Source organism: Athene noctua, chromosome 9 (assembly GCF_965140245.1).
Source record: "Athene noctua chromosome 9, bAthNoc1.hap1.1, whole genome shotgun sequence".
Lineage (NCBI taxonomy): Eukaryota > Metazoa > Chordata > Aves > Strigiformes > Strigidae > Athene > Athene noctua.
Window position 1 is genome coordinate 2,644,685 of NC_134045.1, and position 21,924 is coordinate 2,666,608.

The window sequence follows — 21,924 nt, forward strand, 5'->3', positions numbered from 1 at the left end:
GGGTTGGGGGTATATGAGGGGTGATTTGGGGGGATATGGGGTGGTTTTGCTGGTGATTTAGGGGATATGGAGGGTTTGGGGTGGTTTGGCAGGATATGGGTGGGTTTTGGGTAATATGGGAGATATGGGGGTGTTTTGGGGTGATTTGGGTGGTTATGGAGGGTTTTGGTGTGATACGGGGGATATGGTGGAATATGTGGATGTTTTGGGGTGATTTTCGGGGATATGAGTATTGGGGAGGATATGGGGGTGATTTGGGGGTATATGGGGGGTTTGGGGGATATGGCTGGGTTTTGGGTTGATTTGAGAGGATATGGGGGAGTTTGGGGGGATATTGGCAGGTTTTGAGGTGATTTGGGATTATTTGTGGTGATATGGGGGATTTAGGGGGGATTGGGGGGCGTATGGGGAGGTTTTGGGTGTGATTTCAGGCATGGGGGGTTTTTGAGGTGATTTGTGGGATATAGAGGATGTTTGGGGGGATTAGTGGGTTTGGGGTGACATGGGGAGATTTGGGGGAATATGAGGAAGTTTTGGGGATGATTTAGGGGATACGGAGTGTTTGGGGTGATTTGGTGGGATACGTGTGGTTTTGGGGTAATATGGGTGATATGGGTGGGTTTTGGGGTGATATGTTGGATATGGGACTATACGGGGAAATTTTGGGGTGATTTGGGGGGATATGGGGCGGTTTGGGGGTTATCGGGGTGTAAGTGGTATTTCAGAAGGATATGGGTGGTTTGGGATTATAGGGGGGGTTTTGAGGGGATTTGGGGGTATTTGGGGGTGTAAGGGACTGTTTGGACTTTGTCTCAACATCGCTGCTTCGCAACCACCACTTCTGGGCCTTGGCGGCCCGCCGCTGTGCAGGAGTACGCTTGGAAGGAGACGGTCCAGCCCCGGAGAGCGCCCGGCGGCTGGAGCGGGGGAGGCGCCGGGGCCGGGCGGGCGCGGACTCCGCGCGGAGCCGGGCGCGAGCGCGCGGCCCCCCCCCGCGCAGGCGCACTCCCGCGCGGACGCGCGGCGGCTCCCCGGCCCCGCCCCCCGCGCACGCGCCCCCGGGCCGCACGCGCCGCCGTGACCCGGCCCGCAGCGGCACGCGCGCGGGGGAGGATCCGGCCCCGCCCGCGCGGCCCGGCCCGCGGCCCCGAGGCGGGGGAGCGGCGGCCGCCCCGCCCGAGCCGGCGGCGGACGGGGACGGCGCGGATCGCCCCGCGGCTCCGCTCCCGCGGTCAGGCTGCGCTCGGGGGGGCGGCCGGGCCGGTCGCGGGGGGGCGCGGAGCGAGGCGCGGGGCCGGCGCCGGGCGGCGGCGGGGGCTCTCGGCGCCGGCGCGGCCCCGCCGCTGCCCCTGGAGCCGGCGCCGGGCTCCGCGCCGAGGGGGCCCGCGGGAGCGGCTCCGCGCCCGCCCGCGGCCCCGCGCTGGGGACGCGCCGCCTCCGCCGCGCTCGGGCGGGGCCGGCGGGAAGCGGCTCCGTCGCCCCGAGGCCGCTGCCGGCCGCTCGCTCCGCTCGCCGCGTCTCGGTGTCGGCGCTGCGGCACTCGGCGCTGCCGGAGGGATCGCGCAGGGCCGTCGGGGCGGCGCTGCCGGAGGGATCGCGCAGGGCCGTCGGGGCCGGGTGCGGCCGCTCGGTCCCGGGACAGCGGTTCCTCCGGGCGGGGGATTCCCTCAGGCTCTGTGCGGGGACCCGGGACGGGCGGCCGGGAACACGCGGGGGGTGTGCGTGTCTGCGCGCACGTGTCATCTCCTGAGGGTCTGCGCGTGTTCGTGGGAGGGAGAGAAAATGCACGAGGGACGAATCGAAAGCTGCGAAGGACAGTTAAGAAAATGAGAATAAAATGGGGGTTTCTGGGCGCCAAGTCCGTGTGGCAATTGCACTTTGGGCAATAGTGAGGTTGAACAAAGGATTCGTTTTCCCGCTCCTTCCCGGTCTGACCGGGACTGTGGGTGTTTTCGGGGGTTTTGGAAAGCTGGAGGGGAGCTGTCTCGAGGGAACGCTGCCGTCAGACTCCCGGCGGTACCGGGCGTTCCCCTCCAGACCCATCTGCCGAGGTTCCCGGAGATCTGGGTTAGAGTCTGGCCCGCGATGGCTGCTATAAAACGCTTTAATCAAGGGAAGAGTGTAACGGCTCGAGAAACCAGAATTGATGCCCCGGCTGCTGCTGGGGGAAGGTGGGAAGGGAATGCATAGAAGTGTCAGAACTCTTTTTGGTGCAGGAGGAACCCCGGGCAGTGGTGCCAGGATCTCTGGGATCGGGTGTGTCTGGGATATACCCACGGTGAAGCGATGCTCCAGACCCTGGGTTTCTGCTCTTGATAACACATGACCGGCCGCACACATACCGAGAGCAGCCAGGGGTTGTTTTTCTGGTGGACTGAGCTTTTTTGCATTGCTGGTGGACTTTGTATGAAATGCGTAAGTGCAGATGTGAAGGGTTTTGCTTCAGAGGCGAGAGCCTGGAGCCTTTGCTGTGAGTTGGCAGCGCTGTGATTTCTCGTGTCCCTGGGCAGAGCCCGGGGTTGAGAAGAGCCCCGCTGCTGTGCGGAGCTCCAGGCGGCACACAGGGGACAGGGCTCCAGAAACACGGTGTCAGTGGGTGGCGCTGGGTTTACTGGTAAAGGTCAAACCGAGGTTTTTCCCCATTAACGTTTTTGCTTGTTTGTTTGTGTGTTTTGGTGTGCTTAACATATTTTAAAAGCAACAAATTAATTGTTTTAAATTAGTAATAGGTAGCTGAACTCTAAAGAACAGGCAAATCTCCATCTGTTGGGGAGGCCTTTTGTCTGTTACCTGACCTACTGTGCGTACCAGTCTGTGATAGGAGCTGGAGGAATCACACCGTTTCGTGGAGAGTTTGAACAGATTTTCTTGTAAACTGGTAACAGTTATTTCCTTGGGTAAGATAGTGGTGCTTCTAGTCAGGAGATACCCTGGTGAGTGTGTGAAGTGAGGTGATGCTTGGTCAGATCCCAGATGTCAGCAGTGCAGAGTGTGTTCTTGAGCAGCATCTTGGCACTGAACTTGTGCTTGTGCCACAGCGCTGTACGGCTCCGTGAGTGCTGAGAGCCTCTGGGTTCTAGTGCTGCTCCCTGCTGTGGGGGCTCGCGAGCTGCTTCTGTGTTATTTTGCACATATGTAAATATTTGTTGCTTTGTGTAAGGTGCCTGTGATTATGGATGTGAGGAGAAGCGTGTGACTTCAGCTGTGAAGGTGTGGAGGATGTCGGAAGTGATAACTGCCTGGAACAGTCAGGTGGTTCAAAACTCGTTTGTTATCAGTGTTATTTTTAACCAGCTAAAGTGCCAGCTAATTGTCCGTATAGTTTTTGGGACAAGCAAATTTTATATCTCTATGTGTGGCTTTACTAATAGACTGTGCAAGATATTCCCAAGGCCGTTGTGTGTTTTGTAATACAAACATAAAGGAAGAAGACTCCGGGAAGGAGGAGCCACAGGAGGAGCATCTCTCCCCATGGAAATCTCATCACTGCTTGGGGCATGAGGCAGCCGATTTCTCTCTATGTAATGACAGTACGATTGACCTCAGACTTTCAGTTGGCGTTCTGAAGGCAATGAGAATCAGGTCTTTAACTTTAATCTCGCGTTAAGTCTCTAGAGGATCCCCTGTGGCATAGCATGAGTTTGTTAAACCTCTGTTCGTGTCAATTAGTCTCCTATAGGTCAGCATCATAAAGCTCCTTGTAGGGCAGGGTGTGATTGTTCAGAAGGTGTGTAATTCCTTAGCCTGTGCACTCAGTGAGCATTAGTACAGTCTTTCACACAAGCCTGCAAAAGTTGTTCTGTCCAGTCTGGAAACTGTTGATGTGATGCAGATTCATTTTGTCTGATGTTCAGGATTTCAACTAATTCATTGGCTTATGTGGGGTTTGGGTTTCTTTGGGCTCTTGGAGATTCATTTGCTTTTCCTACAGAAAGGCAGATTTAGTTCATAAGCGTATCTTTCTGTTAAAAACCTGGGCCAATAATAAGGTGGCAGTATGAGAGTTGTCCTGGCAATATAGAATAGGACAATCCTGTCCTTAGCCCAGGATGTGAAAGGCTGTTGATCAAGCCTGTGACCTGCTAAAGTCAGGCTTCTGATACTTTTTAATTTTTACCAAGTTTTCCACCGAAAACTACTTGTGGAAATACACTTTCAAATGTATTAGTTTACTCTGTCTAAACCAAATGAGATTAATGTAAAACATTAATGTAAATTCACATATGAATATTAATCTGTGAGCGGTCACTTTTCTGGTTACTGGGTTGGGTTTTTCTCCTGATGTTTATCTCAGGTGAGAAGAAATCTTTGTTCACAAAATAGTTTGTGTTAATCATTGTTTGCTTTGCTGTCCCAAAGGAGCAAAGAGATGCAGTGTAAAGAACTGGAAGGTTGAGTCTGGGAAGACACTGATGTTTAGAGCATGTGTTGGAGATATCTTAGTTTCCTTAGAAATTGGATTTATTTATCTACGTTTGGATACTTTTCAATAAGAAAGGAGTAGCATCACTGCAGACCGCTTATCACAGCCCCTCATCTCCTCAGGGCCTGACACACCTGTGCCTGGGATGGGGTCAGATGGGAACAAGAACAGAGAGAAAATAATTAGAAGCTAATACCAATTTTTGGCTGCAACTTTTCCATTCTTGACAGTTCTGTCCCTTCTCGCAGCCTTTAAAGGTTTTTTATAAACAATGAAATAGTAGGATGGAGAGAGGGAAGAATGGGGGAAAAGGAACAGAAAATGCAGAAAAGGTGGAAAAAGGAAAGAAAAATAACGGAAGGTTGTAAGGAGAGAAGGGAGGAGCAGTACAGAAAAGGATCTAGCGAAGAAAATGAAAACCAAAAAGTGTAGCATTAAATTCTGGTTTAGTGGGTGTAAAATGTTGTTACTGTAGTCCTACAAAACTGATGAAAGCTGGAAAAATTGAACCCTTTAGAAGGACTTCTGGAAGCTTTTAATTAAGTTCTATTCAATTAAAATGGATAGATAAAAGTAGCTGCTGATAAGCATTTGAAAATGCTGTTGGTGATTTAAGAAAAATGGAAATGAAGTGCAACTATTCCTGAGAAGCTTCTGTGAACAGTCACATAATTCTGAAGCTGTTGTATTTCCTGTGGTCAGAGACACATTATAGGTGCCTGCCCTATATATCTCTCTATTAAGATATGCAGGAATTAAACACAACAGTCTGTTTTTCAGAGATGCTCCCCGTTTTATGCTAAACAGAAACTGAGATCTTCCTTGTAGTGATCTTTAGATTCCTCTGGAATACTGTGGTTAGCCAGGTAACAGTTTGTTTAGGTTTTTTATTTTAAAGTGTCGTACTGTAACATTGAAGGGATGGAATTTTTAGGTACAGAGTTTCCTTCTTTTTTTACACAGTAGAGCCTTCACACTTTGGATTGGAGTGTACTGGTGTCACGAGGTGTGACCTTGGACTTTGATTGATTTCTGCCAGGGGTCTTCTCATCCCAGGTGAGAAGGATTGCCCAGGTTCTGCCGTGCCGGCGCTGCTCTCCCAGCGTGTCCCTCGGCGCTGCCTTCCCCTGCACAGTGACGCCTCCTCCAGCCCTGCTCTGAGCAGCCGATAGAATGGGTGAACTTCCCCGCCTTCAGCCGCTTTCCATCTGGTTTATGTTCCTTTCCCATCCTCAGAAGCTCTGTGGGGAGGAGGAGGTGTTTTATTTTCTCCATGCAGACCTCAGCTGGCAGCGAAGGTGGCAGTGTGACTGGAGAAGGGGGTCAGAAACGCTGAGCAGGAGGCGAGGTGAGGGGAAAGGCAGGTGGCTGGATAAAAGGTGGCTGGTGGGGAGAAAAGGATTGGTGGGGGGGGGGACTGGGAGAGACAGAGCAAAGCACAGGGAAGGTGTTAGAATGAACATCCAATTGGAGAATTTTTTCACCTTTTAAAGGGTGTAATGTTTATCGAAGTGATGTACTTCACTTGCTAGATACTCTACTTATCTGTACAAGCAGATAAATAGTTACTGGAGGTATATATATTTATACATTAAAATTATATTAGATGTAATATTTAATATTTTTGGTGTATTTGAGTATATATTACTCTTTTTTTTTTCCTACAAAAGTGATGTACATAATGCAGTAGCAGTGGAGTAGTGCACTGTCCTATGGAAATATCTTCACTCCCATCATTTGATTGTTCCTCTTTCAGGCCGTAACCCTGTGTCCATACCCCAGTGTGTGGATAATTCAGTATCGCACTGCTAATGCTGCTTTGACAAGATGGAGCTCTCATGGGGATGCATGCTCAAGGCTGACTGTTCCAGAAATAACGGCTGCTCTGTGTCTGGCACCCGTGGAGATAAACTTACTCAGGTGCTGGAATTTCCAAAGCATTCTGCTGTATCTCCCAAATTAAATGTAATTCATCTTCTGACAGAAGTGTGCTTCAAAGCATGTGAGTATTACCGCACCTCGAGTTACTTAATACCTTTTCAGGACAAGGATGAGATGATGTTGGACGTTTTATGCAGCGTGACGGGGTCTCCCAGCAGAAAGGTCAGACGTGCCGAGATGGTACCGAGGAAGCGTTCAGCTGTGGAGTCTGCAGCGGCTGGGAGAGCAGCAGCCTTCACAGTGTGTGAGCACCAGGGCACAAGCAGCCCTGCCCTGTGTTTTTAAAGCTACTTCTGTGCTAGCCACAAACTGAAACAAAAAATTTGGAGATGGTAAAACCAGCTTCACACTGCAAATAGTGAGAAGATGGCATAAAGCAGTGGATTAAAAAAGGGACTTGACTGGCAGTTCTGAGGTCAGGTGGTTATGCCAGCTCCTGCATCTCAGGGGTCTGCACAGTAAAACAATTGGCATGACTCTAATTGGGTCGTTTAAGTTTCAGTTAACGCGAATTCTCTCATCTTACGTCATAAATGTAATTAAAATATATAGATGCACACTTTATAACACGCTGGAAGGCTGTATTACAGTCTGTTGATGGTAGGGCTTTTCTGACTGTCTGCAGCACTTGCAGTATTACTTGTTACAGGGTCATTCAGGTTCATTTGCTGGTTTAAAACAAAGAAGTGGAGTGAAAATCAGGGAAAGATACAACGCAGTAAGTTTATTTTTTCCCCCCAGATTGCTTAGCGGAGTACTCTAGCTGTCAGAGAGGTGAAATACGTGGCCTAACTGAAATTTCAGGTGAGCTGTTGGTCGTCCTGTTGCGGGCCCTGGCAGGTGCAGACACGCACTGCTGCATCTCCCCTGTGAGACAGGGGGGTGCCGGTGGAAGCGCCGCAGTTCTCTTGCCCTGGGCTGTGGAGGGCAGCCGGCCTGTGCAGAGGTGTGCTCTGCCCTCTCACACGCTCTGTCGGTGTCTCAAGAAAACAAGAATTTGGCCTAGAGAGCAGCGATGCTGCGTGTTGTGCTCTTGTCCCAGCACCGAGCTGGGTGGAGACCAGAGCTGGGACTTAAGCCAAACTGGTCCAGTCTGTCCTTAACTGAAGCATTGACCCCATCTAGCCTGCCAAATCAGATGGGGTGTTTGTTCACTTTTCTTATGACATCCTGGGGGATAGATTCCTGCAGTAGTTTCTGCCAGAGTGAGCCTTACTGCCAACAGTTTTTGTTGAATTGTTCCTTGCTGACGCTTTCTTCGTGGTCTGTACCACTCTTTAACAGTATTGGCTGTGGATCAGAGTCAAACTTCAGAACCATTTTAAGAGGCATGTTTTTATTTTGACATTTTTTTTTCACTTTCTGAAGTTGGGGATATTGAATATTTGCGATCTATGTTAAGTCATCCTTCCCTGTACATTACTTAACACCACCACTGAGCTGTGGCTTGCTGTGGAACACCCTGTATCAGATACAGCAGTTTAATAAAGTAATAGATTGATATGCAGGGTCATATTATGCATAGTAGCATCTTCTCTTTATATTTCAGGAAAGGGAGAACAGTCACTTAGGAGGAAAGCTGACAAAGTCTTACAGCTTTATGGCTTGATTATTTTTTTTCTTGCCCCTTTCACCCCCTCCTCAATCAACATAATCAGAATTTTGCCCATGGCATTTCTGAGTGGTGATTTTTTCATATGACAACAATAAGGGTGTTTTCCTTCCATTTGATTTTATTTTTGACATGGGCTACAAGCCTTACTGGTTTCCTCAATACAAATATAAGTGATAAATTTCAACAGGTATTTCGTAGTATGTAATCATGGTGATGTTCATGTATGCCTTTTATCTCAATTTCTCAAAAGTATGCTCTTGGAAACATGACTAAAATTTTTCTTTTGTACAAAAGGCTTTACCTGAAGTCCTCAAAGTGCTTGGAATTAATGCTTTACTTTAATATATAGCAGGTGAAAATTTATTCTGCTGACCATCTTGTGATAAGCATTCTTCTCTTCAGTAACACTGGCAGTAGAGTCCCTCTTTTATGTGAAACCACGATATTTATCGATTTTGCATCACTCTTTTTTCCTCAAATTCTGGAGAAGTGTAGCTGCCAGAACTTTCCAGACTGATTTACTGTTTCACTGAAACCTAATACTAAGTCTTCAGTCTTCTGAGCATCTTTCCCTGAATGTGAATTTCAGTTTCTCTCTTACCTGATGATGGTCAGTCTTTCTGCTGTTGAAAAACCTGGTTTTCATCTTTAGGTAACATTCACATTGCTCTACATTGCAGATCTTCTTTTAAACAGTGTGGAAAAATATAACCAGAGTGTAGTATTCTTCATCATTTCCATCAGCTTTGTGTTTTCTTTCCTTTTCTTGAGTTAAATGAAAACTTAAAAATGTCAGAAGCTTCTGAAGGTGGGTTTGGGGGGCTGTGACCTTGCTGATATTTTATGGGGAAAGAAAACCTACTTCAAAATTGTTTGATATTCTCCTTGCACTATAGAAAGCACTGAGTTCTGTCAGAGTCCAGGAGTGGTGGAATTAAGTATGACACTATTTAAGAGGGTAATAAATGTCAAGTAAAAATGAGCTCAGATGTTGCTTAGCTCAGAACAGAAGGCACAGGTAAGAGCACCTGAAGCTGTCTGGTAAAGCTATTAGGAAAAACCCTTTTCTAAAAGGTGCCACTAAAATTCCCAAGAACGAGAGTCACTGAGAAGCTGGTTATCGAGTGTCTGTTGTGTCAGACTTGTCAGATGTCACTTCAGTGCCAAAAGGAAGCAGCTCACAGTTGGATGTTTCAGCAGCATCGATGGGGTTTGTGCATGAAGAAGGGCTGTGCTAAAACTGCATCAGGGCTCCGGAGTTAAATGGCTCCTGTACGCTCAATCGCTGCCCCAAGTAGCTCTTCCCATCGCTGAGGGCTTCCTGGGAGGATTCTGTTCAGGCTGCACATACACGGGGAATAGAGTTTAACATTGCTGTTTGGTCTGGGTTTTTTATTAAGAAAAATAGAGCTGTAGAGCAAAATGCTAAACGTCAATCACACTCTTAAGAATGATTTTTTTTCTTGCTTTGCTAAAACTAGTTTTCTGTTTGAATTTAGATGTTTGAACCAGTTTCCATGGTGCAATATTTCATACAAGTTTTCATTCTTTTTGAAGTCAGAATCATGAAAGGTAGATTTAACCTGAACTTTTTGCTAGTCCACGATACAGTTTATCAAGGGAAGTAAACTGAGCCACACTTGAATGTTGTGGGTTTTTTGCTTTAAGGGTATTTTGTGACTTTCCTGAGCTCAAGCGTAAATGTGAATATATTACAGATACTATGGTGGTATTCGTGTCATCTGAGACAAATTCTTATTTTGAATGAATTTTGATTACAGCTACCTTAAACATTTCCCCCCCCGCCAAAGTCTAACTTCAAAAATACAAAACTTTGCGTATTAGGTGTTTCTTTACAAAATCTCTACTTTGCTATTTTGGTTTTTTGAAGGTCTTCATAAAAATTCTGTCTCAGTTTAGCAAACAATTACATATTTTCACATGTGCATCAGGCATTATGCCAAGTGCAGGGTCCTACACCTGGGTTGAGGCAATACCAGTACGGACTAGGGGATGGCTGGGCTGAGAGCAGCCCTGTGCAGAGGGACTTTGGGATATTGGTGGGCAAAAAATTGGACATGAGCTGGCAGCCAGGACAACAATCATCTCCTGGCCTGCATAACAAGAAGCATGGCCAGCAGGGCGAGGGGGGGGATTCTCCCCCTCTATTCCATTCTGGCGAGACCCCCCTGCAGGGCTGGGTCCAGCTCTGGGGACACCAACAGCAGAAGGACATGGACCTGCTCAAGCGGAGCCAGGCGAGGCCAGAAAGATGCTCGGGGGGCTGGAGCACCCCCTGTGAGGACAGGCTGGGAGAGTTGGGGGGTTCAGCTGGAGAAGAGAAGGCTCTGGGGAGACCTTAGAGTGGCCTCTATATATAAAGGGAGGTTTTATGAAAGATATAGAGAGACTTTTTACCAGGGCCTGTAGTGCCAAAACAGAGGGCAGCGGGTTAAAACTGAAGGAGTACGTTCAGACTAGACAGAAGGAGCGTACATTGTTTTTACCACGAGGGGGGTGAGGCCCTGGCACAGGTTTCCCAGAGCAGCTGTGGCTGCCCCATCCCTGGAAGGGTTCAAGGCCAGGTTAGATGGGGCTTTGGGCAACCTGGGCTGGCGAAAGATGTCTGTGCCCATGGCAGGGCCTTGGACTAGATGATCTTTAAAGTCCCTTCCAACCCAAACCATTCTAAGGTTATAAATAATAATAAGTAATAAATTGTCCTCTTTCCCACTGTAGTCTGCAAACTGACATCCAAGATGGCATATTTCAGTTCTTTTTTTTTTTCCTTTTTCTTCCCCCATACTTCCGTGGTTTGGAAATAGGATTTCCATAGAACAATCCTTTTCCTAATTTATCACTGTTATTTTTCACAGTCATTTTTCCCGTCATTTCATTTTTCTTCTCACAGTACTTTTTCTGTGTGGATGTACTCAATCAGAAACTTCCATGTGATAAATATTCTCTGGTATTTCTTAGAGAATAGTAAGGTTTGAGGCTCACCAGTCTTGACAGCTGGGAAACTGGAACTGAGCAGCTGAAAGCTGGTCTAGGATTGGGGCATCTGTGTTTGCTGGCACACTTGGAGTTAATTTGTTCTGTATTTGCTAAAGATTACTGAGAAGGTTGCTTTCTGTTATTCTAAGTGTGGGATGGACAAGCCTAAGAATAACCAAACAGTGTGTATATCCACACTCTGCATCTACAGGCACTCGACAAACCTTAGTCTGGAAATTACACTGTTAGAACACGTTCAGAAATACCCATTTGCTGCTGTGATTATAAATAAATCAGGATGTTACATGTCCTAAGAAAAAACCTGGCAAAGAGGAAAGTTGTCATCTGAGGCAAATATCTACAGATTTAGATGTTTAAAATGAAACTTAGTTATGTGCTGGCTTTTAAATAAGCTTTCCATAAGGCAGCTTTTAATCTGAATCTAATGATGAAAACATGGTTTTAATTGTGCGTTTGTGGCTGGTGCTTCAGTGTGAGAGTGCATTTCCTAGGCTGTCGGTGTCCCTGTGCAGCATTTGAACTGGAGAAGATGATGCTGATCAGTAGCTGCCCGCTGATTGCATTGTTTCAGGTTGAAGTGCTCTGCTCTGTGCTTATTTTGGTGCAATGTTATTTACAGATATATTAAAATTTAAGGGGAATAGGATTGCTTTGTAAATAAATTGGCAGTGGGAAAACATTCCTAGGAACTTACCTCTGTGGAACAAATTGTTTGCTCTACTTTGCTATGATCTAAATGATCTAAGACAGATAGGGTGTTGATTAAATCCAGAACTTCAAAGGACTTTTGAGATTTCCACAGAATATAATGTTCCACGTGGAGTTACACTTGCATTTTTCCCCAGTGTCTGCTGAAAGCTAATTTTGCTTATTGTTTCACCTTTTTTTTTTTTTTTTTAATCCTGTCATGGCAGTTGTGGTTTGTCTTTAGTTCATTTCAGTGGTTACAACATTTGCAGAGAGACAAACATAAGGGACCCATCATGGTATAAATGCTTGAGAGCTGGAAATCCAAACACTTCAGCATTTATAACTCTGTGAAGGAACTTGCAGGCAGTGATTTCCTAGAGGAACATAGAAGAGTGCTGTGAGACACAGGTGCCCAAGGGGATTAGATGTTGCTCTTCTGTCCATGCAGAGCCTGGGCATTGAACACTGAGCTCCAGACCTGGAATTTAGGAATTTCTCCTCACAGTGAGCAGACTGTTAAGAAAAAGAGTCTGTTGAGTTAGTGTGCAGTCTGCTCTTGGAACAGAGTGCTGCAGTGTGGGGCTTTTGAGAACAAGCTGATGAACAGTGGCAAGATATCCAACATTATTTATTTTGCATTGTCTGAGTTTGTGTTCTGTGCTGCCACATTTGATTGAACAGACAAGTGGAGGACAGTATCTGTTGTCTTAAATTTGTAGAGTTTTCACTTGCAGCACAGTTGAAATTTCAGTAGGAATCAGAGATGTCCTGTCTGCACACCTTGGGAACAGAATGAGCACCAGCCCGGGTCTTTGCGTTAACTCAGTATTGACTGTTTTCACCTTGACAGTGTTGTTCTGGAATGCTTTGCTCCTCTTAAAACATTTTGTTGCATTACCACTTCAGATCAGCCAAGTCCTCATTACAAAATCTTGAAAGGTATTTGGTTTTCCTCTCCAAGTGTAGAAAAAGTGAGAGGTAATGAGGTCTAAGGAAGAAAGATTGTATTTTCTTGCATTTGTCCTTAGTAATAAAAACAAAACAAAACAAAGTCTAGAAAATGTATGGTGGGAGGGGGAAGAACCAGAATTTTGTAAAGTGTTTCTGAGTGCTTTTGCTTGCTGGCTTGATTTCCACAGAGCTGTGTGGGTTTGCGTATGTCAGTCAATTGAAAGTAATTCTTCGCTTTGATTATGACTTGAGAATAAAATTAATGTTGCGTAGGGCTCAGTATATGTAAATTGATATCTAAATGCTGCTGTAAGTATAATTACTTTAATAGCAAAAGACAAAATCAAGTTGACTAGCAGTTTTTAATTAGATTAATATAAACCATTTTTGATTTAATACAATGCTGTCTACAAAATTAGATACTATATGCATGCACGTGAAATCAGTTCAGTAACATACTGGGTCCAAATTAGCTGTTCTTACCATTTCCGTGACTGAAAAGAAATTTGAGTTTTATGCTACAATTTTACTAGTCCAGTATCACTAACATACACGGGGAAGATGCATTAATTTTATTGCTGGGCATTCAACCTTGACCTACACTGGTTCTTATTGGCTTAGAACTTAACTTTGCAAATACAGCATCTGGCAAAGAGAAATCTTTCACCTAATTTGAAATCATATTCAGCTCAATAAGAGCAAGATATTGGAAATGCCATTGTATTACAGCTCCTTTAGATCCTCCTTTTACATTGCAGACTCTCCAAGTAAGAAAAAGGTTGGTAGGCCACTGCCAGTTAGCAAAGACTTTGGTATTTATTATTGTGAGCAGTAAAGCATCTATCTGTGGGAGTGATAAACCCAGTTAGCCAAATGTTTATTGTGCTTTTAAATGTTGTAGTCTTAGTACCGATTTCCATACCTGCGTGTGTGCTCAGTATGAACTTACTGAATTGTGCACTTTGAAAAGGGGTCAGTGGTGCACTTCTACCGTCTGCATCGTGAGCATTTGTAGAAATACTGGTTTAGATTATGTCCTTCAAAGGAGCCGGTCTTAGATACACAGTTCCAAGAACCCCTCGTTACTTAACTTGCATTTGATTTGTTTCTAAATAGTCAAAAGCCCGACTACTTGAGGCTTGGCTAGGACCCCGAGGATGGCTGTTAAAAGGCAGGTGGCTTTTTGTCCTGCGGAGGCCTCCAAGAACATCCTCACTGTCAGCGTGGAGTCACAGCAGCTGCTGGAAGAGTTTGAAGAAGTCACTGGCAACCTGAACTCCAACCCAGCAGGGCACAGGCGCAAGCAGCCCTCGCTCCAGCAAGTGGCGAAGGCGCCTCGGCTTTCCAGCTCTGCCTTGCTGAGCCGGGTGAGCAGCCTGAGCTGGGGTCACTGGAAGGGGACTTGGCCTGGGAAGGCACCTTTGACACCAGCCGCCACGGGGAATTCTCCCTTTTTGAGGATCTGGAGCTCACGCCCCCGAACAACCCTTGACAGGCAACCTGGGCTTGAGAGGAGAGGGGCAGCCCGTGGGCTGCGCCCAGGGGCAGGAGCAGGTCCTCACCGAATCCAGCCAGAACCCCCCCGAGTTGAAACCTTGATGGCCCCGTCCCTGCTGCAGCATCCCTGGGGTGAAGAGGCAGAAGATGACCTCTCCAGCTGGGACAACATCGGGCAGCTGTTTGAGCCCAGCGGTGCCTCTTTGCCAGCGGCATCTCTCGTCTAAGTTGATAAATTCAGCACGTTTGCTTCTTGAGATGTTTTTCTATAATCTATTATATAAGGTCTATTCAAAGAACCCTCTTTTTAGCACCAGCATCCCTTAACAGCAGGGCGATAGGGGAGGTGCAGTTTGGGTCTGGGTCGCGTTGGGGGGGGGGTTGGTAGCAGGTGAGGGGCTACAGGGGCAGCTCCTGTGAGAAGCTGCTGGAAGCTTCCCCGGCCCCGCTGCTGGCCAAGGCTGAGCCCGTCAGCGCCGGGGGTAGTGCCGCTGGGAGAAGGTATATGAGAAGTGGGGAAAAACCCCCAAGAAAGAGCTGGAAAAGCTGCGGCGGGGAGAGGAGGGCACAGTTTCTGTGTGCCCCGTGTGAGGGGCGTTCTGCGAGCGGGCGCGTCGCTGGGAGCTCGCAGGTGGGCGCAGGGGCGGGTGCACACGGGGTGGGTGCGTGCGGGGGGTGAGTGGGTGCATTCCGTGTGCTGCGGCGTGTCTGTCTGTGTGTGTCTGTGTCTCCGTCCCAGCGCTCTGTGTCCCCCATCGACTTTTCCTGTCCTCTTCCTGGCCCCGATGTGCCGGTCTTCCCTGGCCGGGGTGGCTCTGAGCACCCTCCTCCCCAGGAATCGAGAGCCCGTCCAGGAAAGGATTTATCTTATCTCTGGAACTTGGGGAAGCATCTCAGACAGTGACTTCTGGGGGGAAAAAAAGGGGGAATTAGGGAAGGATTGTTGGTCAGGAGTCCCCAGCTGGAGTTGCCCCTTTTGCTAGAAGAGGGAAAGTTCCGGCAGCGGTTTGCTGGCGGTGCAGTAAGGGCAGCGCGGGCGGGACGGGCCCCACCGGGGAGTTGTGAGGGGGCAGGAAACCCACCGTGAAGTGGAGGAGGAGGCAGTAACCCGTGGGGCTCTCGGCGCGGGTGCGGGAGGAAGAGGAGCTCGGTGGCTGGCGGGCGGGCAGCGTGCCCGTGGGCCTGATCCCGGGCGGGCGGCAGGGCCGGGCCGAGCTTGTCCCCTGCCCCCCCCCCTCCCGGTCGGCGTCCTGCGAGCGGCGGCAGCGGCGGAACGCGCCGGGGCTCCGCGGGCGATGGGGCCGTGGCAACCGCGGAACGCGCCGGGGCTCCGCGGGCAACCGGCCCGCAGTCGCGCAGCGGAGCAGCGATGGGCAGCAGCGGCGCTTCGGCTCCCGCAGCGTTTCTCGGCCCCGGGCCCCCCCCCGCGCCCCCGGCCCCGTCCCCTTCCCGCCGCGCCGGGCCCCCCCGGCCCGTCCCCGCCCCGCGGCTCTCGCCCTATTGGCGGTGGCGCCGCTGGATGGGCCGGCGCGGCTGGGCCTGGCGCGGCGCCGCCCCGCGGCTCTGCCCGGCCCGGGCCCGGACCCCGCTCCCGCCGGGGCCGGCGCGGAGCCGCCGGGCCGAGGCCGTCGCCGCCCCGCCCCGCCCCGCCCGCCCCGTCCCCGCCTCCTTCTCCCCGGGCTCCCCCGCCCGCCCGCGGCCGCTCGGCAGCCCGGGCGCCGGCCCCGAGCCCCCGGTGCCCGGCCCGGGTCGGGAGCGGCCGAGCCCGGCCCCGGCACGGGGCGAGGGGGCCGCGGTGCCGGAGATCGCCTCGGCGGCCCGTCTCCGTTCCGGGAGCGGCGGGGAGCGACGCGCGGCCGCAGCAGCGCCAGGTCGGAGCGGGCCGGGCCGGGCCGGGCGGGCGGGGGCCGTCGGGCGGCCGGGGCGGAGCGGTGACGGCCCGGTCTGGCCCGCAGGGAAGGAGAAGGGGCGGCTGGAGGAGCTGTACCGGCAGGGGCCGCTACTGGGGAGCGGCGGCTACGGCTCCGTGTACTCGGGCACCCGCCTCTCCGACGGCAGCCCGGTAAGCGGCGGGACGGTGGCGGGGCGCGGGGAGGAGGAGCGGGAGGCGGAGGCTCATCCCGCCGCTCCCCGTGGCTTGCAGGTGGCCATCAAACACGTGTCCCGGGAACGCGTCGCGGCGTGGGGTGAGCTGGTGAGCGACCGGGGCTGCCGGGAGAAACCGGGGCGTCGCGGGGCGGGGGATAAGGGGAGGCCCGAGAGGGTGGGAACGGGAACACCGCGGGGGGAGCGGGCGTGGAGTCGCGGGGGGACGCGGAGCATCCCGGGGAGGGGCTGCCCGGTACCGGGGAGGCCGGGCGGGGGGCCCTGGAGCACCCCCTTGGCAGGGGGCTGCCCGGGCACCGGTGGGGTCGGGTGGGGGCCGCCGGCCCCCCGCCCCGTCCCTCTGACGGCCCCGCGGCCCCCCGCAGCCCAGCGGCACTCGAGTCCCGATGGAGATCGTGTTGCTGAACGCCGTGGGCTCCTCCGGCTTCCGCGGCGTCATCCGCCTCCTCGACTGGTTCGAGCTGCCGGACGGCTTCGTCCTGGTGATGGAGCGTCCGGAGCTCGCGCAGGATCTCTTCGATTTCACCATCCAGAGGGGATCCTTGTCGGAGGAGGTGGCGCGGGGGCTGTTCCGGCAGGTGCTGGAGGCGGTGCGGCACTGCGATGCCTGCGGTGTCCTGCACCGCGACATCAAGGAGGAAAACATCATCGTCGACCTCGCCACCGGTGAGCTGAAGCTCATCGACTTCGGCTGTGGCACTTTCCTCCAGGACGCGGCCTACACCGAGTTTGCCGGTGAGCCCACACCCGGGGGCTGCTCCCGGCACTGCACGGCCCGGCCTGGCCGGGCACCGGTTCCCCCTTTGGAGGTGGGGGGGGCGGAATTCATTACTCATCCGGCTGCCAAGTTGGGTTTTGGCACGGGGCGGGGGAGATGTTGTGAAACGGGAGCCGGCTCCCAGCCGCTGCGGCCCACCCTGCCCGGGGCTGGGGTGGGGGGAGCCAGCCTGACAAAAACACCCGTGGGGGTAGCAGAGGGGAGGGGGGGTGTTGCAATTCCGTGTGCTGGCCACCGGTTTGGTTTGCAGGCGTGAAGGGCTTGTGCTGCTCCACCCTCCTTGTTTGCCTTGGCTTTGTTAACCCTTTTTTCTTTGGCTAAGGCAGGGGGGGAAGGCGTGGGTTTTTTCCCACCCGTGGGGGGTTTTTAGGTTTGGTGTTTTTTTTTTTTTTTAACGGTTGGGCCTTCCCTGGGCCCATGCTGCCCTCTTCCAGCACCGGCGACTGTTTTTTACAACCCAAAGTTTGTAAACAAGAGCCCCGTGTTGGCGAGGGGGTGGCGGGTCACACCGTGCATCATCCCCCTCCCCACCAGTGCAGCCCCCGTGTCCGCAAGGACGCTCGGGTGAGGATCCGGGAGCGGGCAGCATCCGCCTGACGAGCTCCGCCTGTCTCCCGCAGGAACACGAGAGTACAGCCCGCCGGAGTGGGTCTGCTACCACCGCTACCACGGCCGTTCAGCAACAGTCTGGTCCCTGGGCATCCTGCTCTATGACTTGGTCTGTGGGGACGTCCCCTTCGAGCAGGATGAGGACATCGTCAGGGGCCAGCTTTTCTTCCACCAGCCGATCTCCCTCGGTGGGTACCCGGCGTCGTGGCGGGCAGCGGGTTGGGGAGATGGCACCAGGTGCACGAGCATCCCCGCTCTTAGGGCTGTGGAGGAGGGTGATGTCCCGGGGTCAGCTGGGGGAGGTGGCACGTGTCCTGCCTTCCTGCTCTCCTCCAAAACAGCTCCTGGATCGGGAGGTTTGGGGTAGCTCTGAGCACAGCCAGCATGGCCGGGGCACTGCGGACGGTGGGGGAAGGTGGACAGGAGCCTTCTCTGACCGGCGGCGTCTGGTTTCTCTCCCCAGAGTGCCAGCATCTCATCAGGTGGTGTTTGTCCTTGCGGCCCTCTGATAGACCATCCCTGGAGGACATTTTCAACCACTCCTGGCTGCAAGGCGCTCACCACCCCTAGGAGATGGCAGCCACCCCACCTGCACGCTTTGGCCCGGGACCCTGGCCGGTAACAGCTCCGGGCCTCTCCTGGCCATAAGAAGCCAAGAAGACCAGGCTTCCTCACCACCGTAGCCTGAGCAGGGATCATGGGGACCACGCACGTCCTGTCCCGAAGCTGGGCTGAGACCTGATCTTCCAAGTGCTGGTGGCCACCATCCAACCCAGCTCTCCTGGGCTCCATCTGAATGACCCTGTCCCATTTGCTGGTCTTGCCAGCAATATCTTTTTTTTTTTTTTTTTTTGGTTCTGTCATTGGTGGAGAGGGGAGACCTTATTGCAAACCATCTGGTTTTGGTGGCTCCCAAACATCTTCCTGAGCACCGGAATTCAGGATGGCGAGAGGATCGGAGACCTTATTGCAAAGAGAAGCTTCAATGGGGGAAAGACTTGGGGAGGAGGACAGGTACTGTGGCCGAATCGCTGCCTCCTCCCCTGTCACCGTGCTCGAGTGCCTTCAGCTGAGATCTGGACTGTGCTGGAGGGAATACCTGTATTTTCCTACCCTGCTGCTTTTCCCAGACTCGCCTGGGTATATAATTCCTTTTCCCCTTTCAAAAATAAAACGGGTCAGAGGACATCTGGGAGCCAAGCAGGCGATCCCTCACCTCCCGTGCCTCCATCTTGCCTGGATTTTCTGGGTTTCTTTGCTTCCCAGTGCCCTCACGAATGCACGACCAATGCAAACGAACAGAGCTGTAAAGGTCTTCAGAGTTATACAGGAGCGAGGTTTGATCTACGGTATTTAATAGTGATGACGTTTGTCACGGTCCCCTCGGTGGACTCGTGATGGTTTGTTTGCTACAATCTCGAAAGTGCAAAAAGAAGGTGACCAACACCAAAGGGGATAGCAGTAATAAAACAGTGAAACTTCATTGTGTTGCCCATGAAGTGGCACGCGATAGTTAGAGATGGGTGAAAGAAAGGAAAAAAGTAAAGAAGGAAAGGAAAAAAGAGAGGAGAGAGAGGGGTTATAGCTGCCACCACTGATCTCACGACGTCCCAACGGTCCTGGGTCCAGCTGATGCTGCGTCGTCGATCGTCGTGGTCCTTGGTGGGGAAGCTTCCCATTTTCTTTGTCCAGAATTCATCCTTTTATGCTCAGTAACACACCTTGCTCCACCTCTGCCTCAGGGGTCTCCGCCCTTCTCGAGCGAGGCCATCGCACATGTGCAGCAGGGAGCGTCCGAGGCGTGGGCAGTCTTGGAGGCGGGCAGCCTTCCACCAGGAGGGGTGTTTTGGAATTATAATGAAGCAAAGTTCGTCTAAGGTTCACGATTTCTTCATTGATATTATGGCAACAGTTGCCATCCATCTTTTTTGACAGTGGCTATGCAATTATCTCCAACAGCTCTGGCTGGGCCCAGGAACCGAACAATAGCCCAGCGCCGCCTGCGCCGCCCGGTCAGCGCTCAGGGGAACAGCCCAGCGCCGCCTGCGCCGCCCGGTCGGCACTCAGGGGAACAGCCCAGCACTCGCCGTGCCACACAGTTCTGCATGCTGGAGCCACTGCACCGCATCCCACTCCAGGGATCGGCAAGGCCAAGCCGGCCGTTGTTGGGTACCTCACTGTCCATGTCCCTGATGACAATGTTGAGACAGTGCTGATCTTCTGACCGACTCTTAGAGATGTTTTACCTTTTTTTCTTTTTTCCAGTTTTTGTTTTTATTTATTTTCATGGATTTGTATATTAAAGAGAGAGAGTTCTAGCCGCCAGGATAACTTATTTATTTATGTATCATTCCCGTGGGTTTCCAACCCACACCTTGCTCCCACAGCTGCTGATCCCCCGGTTTTCTGTTCGGGCCTTCCCTCCGTGTCTGCCCCGTGTCCATCCCCACACGCAGTGTTTCTGTCTGGGGGGTGCGGAGCGGCTGCCTGCTCCCCAGCTGTCTCTGTACATAGTCCTGGTTGCTGTTGTTCCCTTGCCAGGTGTTTTGTTTTTCCCCGCGGGTGTCTTGTTTGGGACTGGGGAGGGGGGAGCTGCTCCGGGCTGTCCGCACTGTCAAGTCTTTGTTTTGGCCAGTGGGTTTTTTCTTAATAGTTCATATTGTACAGGGGAATTCAGAAATCTTATATTTTTTTAATGTGGTTTTAAATAAAAAGAACCTGCTCGACGTGCTGGAGACATCCCTTTACTGCGGGGCGGGATGAAGGATGCTGCGAACGCGCCGGGTACCGATGGCCACACCGTGGCGGGGCTACTGCAGGGACCGCCCGCTTGTCTCCAGCTGAGACTAACTCCGAAGGCCTCGCCCAAAGGCTCGCTGAGCCACGTCAGCCAGGACCAGCCAGCCGCCAGCACCACGGGGAAGGCTGGACTCTGCGGGGTGTTTCCAGGGCCGACTGCTCCTGGCAGGTCTGGAGGGATCACAGGGGCTGTGCAGCCCTTTGCGTTTCCGTTCACCCGCAGGCCGGTGCCGAGCGTGTGCTGGGCACGGCAAGGAAACAACCCTCAAAGCGACCTTGTGAAAGGCCGGGTGTTGTCAGCCAAATTAAATTTCAGTCAGGCAGATCCTGCTGCTCCAGCTCTGTTGGTGTGGAGCGGGTGTTGGGTGCCAGGGGGTGAAGGAAGCCGCCGGCGGGCTGTGCCACCTCCAGCTCGGCTGCGGCGAACGCGGAGCGAGAGGCAGTTGGTCTTGGGATTACGAGAAGTCGGTCGCTGTCAGTCAGCAGCAGTAAGGCTTCGCTCAAGCTTTTACCCTCCGAACTGTCAGACCCCACTGCCCAGCTCTGCGGTGCTTCGGCTTTGGGGGTGTTGTTTTGGGTTTTTGTTTTCACTCGGGATTTTTTTTTTAATGTGCTGAATTCTGAAGCCCTGTTCCTACTCGACCTCATGGCGCACCTGCTGCGCTGCGCCCGCAGGGCTGTGGCTACCCCAAGGAAGGGGCATGTTTCCCCTTCTGCAGGTTACTGTGCAAGTCCACCATATCTCAGACAACAGGACCATCCTTTCCTTGGCTTGCCCCAGGGCTTTCTTGCTTAAAGCCCCCGTGCCCAGGCAGCAGTCCCTCTCCCTGGCTCACCTGGGGCTTGCCAGCACTGCTGTCCAAACTGGGGGGCTGCTGTGCCATGGGGGGGTCCTGGAGCTACGTTCAGCCTCGTGGGGTGACCTGGTGTTCTGTGTCACTGCTGTGCCTCCACCTTCAGCAGAAAGCCTTAACTCAGTTTGGTTTGCCTTTTTTTTTTTTTTTTAATTCAGCCAGCATTGCACTCCCACCTCTATTTTGTTTATAAATAAATAACGTTTTATTGCTCCCCGCTGTCAGCAGGGGAAGGACCCACCTTTTGGAAAGCAGAAAAAAACGATGAAGCAGGAGCAGGATGAGATTTCAGACTGTTGGACCTTCCGTTCTGGGAGCACCAGAGTCCCATGGATGGCTCAGGACTTGCAAAGGGCCAGCACGCATCACACCTGTGGCTTCCTGTACCCATCCATCCCCAGCAAAGGTGCTTGGTGATGCAGAAAGACTGGCCAGGGCAGCCTGCAGCCACAGCAACAGCGATGGTTCCATTTTGCACGTCCCTGTCTGGGAATGAGTGATGAGCAACAGCCAAACCCCTGCCACGGCTATAAAAATGCAGATGAGCCCTGAGGAGGAAAAACGCCCTGGGGAGCGGGGGCCGGGCTCGCCACAGGGACCCGAAGAGCTGGAGACTCGGAGGTGGCATCTCACCCCATGTCCT